The 3,478-nt window shown below is 48.4% G+C and overlaps 2 non-coding genes across 2 annotated transcripts; both read right to left on the bottom strand.

Annotated features, from left to right (window-relative positions):
- Positions 1–724: 724 nt before the first annotated feature.
- On the bottom strand, positions 725–878 carry LOC146446031 (5.8S ribosomal RNA). Its single transcript, XR_014863031.1, has one exon. It is a non-coding gene; the product is annotated as a 5.8S ribosomal RNA (ribosomal RNA).
- A 199-nt stretch (positions 879–1,077) lies between these two features.
- On the bottom strand, positions 1,078–2,880 carry LOC146446030 (small subunit ribosomal RNA). The gene has a single exon (XR_014863033.1). It is a non-coding gene; the product is annotated as a small subunit ribosomal RNA (ribosomal RNA).
- Between the last annotated feature and the right edge of the window lie 598 nt (positions 2,881–3,478).

Raw genomic sequence — 3,478 nt, 5'->3', positions numbered from 1 at the left:
GGAGCTCCGAGCCCGGACCGCGGTCCATTCAGATCCGCAAACCCCGGGCCGGCACTACCCGCCGGCTGAATCTCAAACGGCGCATTGCTGAGTCCATTCGTTTCCCTTCCCAACGGTTTCACGTACTTTTTAACTCTCTTTTCAAAGTTCTTTTCATCTTTCCCTCACGGTACTTGTTCGCTATCGGTCTCACGCCAGTATTTAGCTTTAGATGGAGTTTACCACCCGTTTTGGGCTGCATTCCCAAACAACCCGACTCTTCGAAAGCACATCGTGAGCGGCCGTCCGCGCCACAGACGGGGTTGTCACCCTCTGCGACGTGCTGTTCCAAGCAACTTAGGCATGGTCGGTCCGCCGAGAAAGTGCTTCTCGCAACTACAACTCGCCGAAGCGTTCAGGCCTCGGAGATTTCAAATTTGAGCTCTTCCCGCTTCACTCGCCGTTACTGGGGGAATCCTTGTTAGTTTCTTTTCCTCCGCTTATTAATATGCTTAAATTCAGCGGGTAGCCTTGCTGACCTGAGGTCCAGATAGTTATGTTTTTGTCGTGGGACTCCGCGCGCGCTCCGGACACTCACCCAGCCAAGGACCAAATGGATTTTTAGCCTTCGCATGGGGGTGCAGAACAACGCACGATGCGAGTCTCTCTGCTTTTCAAGGGACACGGCGGCATAAGTGTGCCGTGACGCCTCAATGCCGCACACTCAAGTGCGTTGGATGATATCCGACACTCAGGCAGACATGCTCCTGGGAGAACCCAAGAGCGCCATTTGCGTTCAAAGATTCGATGATTCACTGAATTCTGCAATTCACACTACTTATCGCAGCTGGCTGCGTTCTTCATCGATGCGTGAGCCAAGAGATCCACCGTTAAAAGTTGTCTCTCTTTTTTGTTTTCCAACACTATTGGTTCTCAGACTGAATAAACAAAGTTTGTAAAAACATAAAGTCGGGGCTGACCGAACGCACGCCAAGCGACGGACGACCATTTAACGGCACAGAGACCGACCCCTAAAAGATTGCGTACAGTTCACACGGTAAACAAGTCTCAAAGACTCGTTTTGGATTGTTTCATCGGTAATGATCCTTCCGCAGGTTCACCTACGGAAACCTTGTTACGACTTTTACTTCCTCTAAATGATCAAGTTTGACCAACTTTCCGGCATCCGGCGCTCTGTTGCCAGAGTATCGGCGCCAGTCAGGAGGCCTCACTAAACCATTCAATCGGTAGTAGCGACGGGCGGTGTGTACAAAGGGCAGGGACGTAATCAACGCGAGCTGATGACTCGCGCTTACTAGGAATTCCTCGTTCAAGATCAATAATTGCAATGATCTATCCCCAGCACGACGATGTTTAGAAGATTACCCACACCTCTCGGTGAAGGAGATACTCTTTGACATCGTCAGTGTAGCGCGCGTGCGGCCCAGAACATCTAAGGGCATCACAGACCTGTTATTGCCTTCCTGACTTTGGTTGCATACCCAACAGTCCCTCTAAGAAGTTAACCGCGAATCGGGATTCGCGTAACTATTTAGCAGGTTAAGGTCTCGTTCGTTAACGGAATTAACCAGACAAATCACTCCACCAACTAAGAACGGCCATGCACCACCACCCATAGAATCAAGAAAGAGCTCTCAATCTGTCAATCCTCACTATGTCTGGACCTGGTGAGTTTCCCCGTGTTGAGTCAAATTAAGCCGCAGGCTCCACTCCTGGTGGTGCCCTTCCGTCAATTCCTTTAAGTTTCAGCTTTGCAACCATACTTCCCCCGGAACCCAAAAACTTTGGTTTCCCATAAGGTGCCAAAGGGGTCATCCAATAACACCCTCTGATCCCTAGTTGGCATCGTTTATGGTTAGAACTAGGACGGTATCTGATCGTCTTCGATCCTCTAACTTTCGTTCTTGATTAATGAAAACACTCTTGGCAAATGCTTTCGCAGTAGTTCGTCTTTCGTAAATCCAAGAATTTCACCTCTGACAACGAAATACGAATGCCCCCAATTGTCTCTCTTAATCATTACTTCGGTTCCAGAAACCAACAAAATAGAACCAAAGTCCTATTCCATTATTCCATGCTTACGTATTCAAGCGCTGGCTTGCTTTGAACACTCTAATTTTTTTCAAAGTAAACGTCGCAGATCCCTGAGCACACTCAGTTAAGAGCACACCCAGTCTTTGCGAGGAAGAACAGCCCGGCCAGTAACATACCTTGCGGCAGACCGGCCGAGCCATCCGAAATCCAACTACGAGCTTTTTAACTGCAACAACTTTAATATACGCTAATTGGAGCTGGAATTACCGCGGGTGCTGGCACCAGACTTGTCCTCCAATGGATCCTCGTTAAAGGATTTAAGTTGTACTCATTCCAATTACAAGACTTGTAAAAGCCCTGTATTGTTATTTCTTGTCACTACCTCCCTGAGTCAGGATTGGGTAATTTGCGCGCCTGCTGCCTTCCTTGGATGTGGTAGCCGTTTCTCAGGCTCCCTCTCCGGAATCGAACCCTAATTCTCCGTCACCCGTTGCAACCATGGTAAGCCACTACCTTACCATCGACAGTTGATAGGGCAGAAATTTGAATGAAACATCGCCAGCGCAAGGCCGTGCGATTCGATCAGTTACTATGACTCACCAAATGACCGGGCAGAACCCGCATTGGTTTTTAATCTAATAAATACATCCCTTCCAGAAGTCGGGACTTTTCGCATGTATTAGCTCTAGAATTACTACGGTTATCCAAGTAGTAATGGTACAATCAAATAAACGATAACTGATTTAATGAGCCATTCGCAGTTTCACAGTACAAGTGCTTATACTTAGACATGCATGGCTTAATCTTTGAGACAAGCATATGACTACTGGCAGGATCAACCAGGTAACTATCCACCGCAGGGAACAGAAGTTCCTTGCTAAGCGGCCCCCCTCCGCCAGAGGGAGAGCAAGCTTTCTTAGATTTTGCCTCCACGGGGGGAACCCATGAGCCAAACGGACCACACGGTCCCTCGGTCAAGGGAAACCCCGTCTTGTTTGCCACGTCTTTCTCACAACTGGACCCGTGCACAGTTCAGGCATACCTGTCAGACTCGCCAAGCGAGCTGAAGGAAGGCAAGAAAAGTGCTTCTGCGAAGGAAAATATCCTCCTGCTCTTTTGTCTCTATCATTAGCCAAAGGCTAGCGTACACAACTTCCATCTACACTCTGCCTGCCACTACAGTGACAATGCTTTCGGGCATCATCTTTTCCCTCCTTCGAAAGGAAAGCTACAAGCCCAACTTTCCTTGCCCGTTAGTCAATTCTGCCCTCTATTTCTCCGCCTTGCCGCCGTGGAACATAAGGGACAGGGTTTACTAGCCAGCTCCTCTCGGAACCTTTGCGACCAACCTGCCCACACTATAACCCCCAAACGCTAATAAGGAGACTGCATGATATGGTAGACAGAAAATAAAAACGCGAAAAAAATGAAATTTTGAAAATCG

Source organism: Pavona decussata, unplaced genomic scaffold (genome assembly GCF_977016875.1).
Source record: "Pavona decussata unplaced genomic scaffold, jaPavDecu1.1 SCAFFOLD_3690, whole genome shotgun sequence".
Taxonomy (NCBI): domain Eukaryota; kingdom Metazoa; phylum Cnidaria; class Anthozoa; order Scleractinia; family Agariciidae; genus Pavona; species Pavona decussata.
Note: the sequence above shows the minus strand (reverse complement) of the source record. Positions and strands in the feature narration are given on the sequence as shown.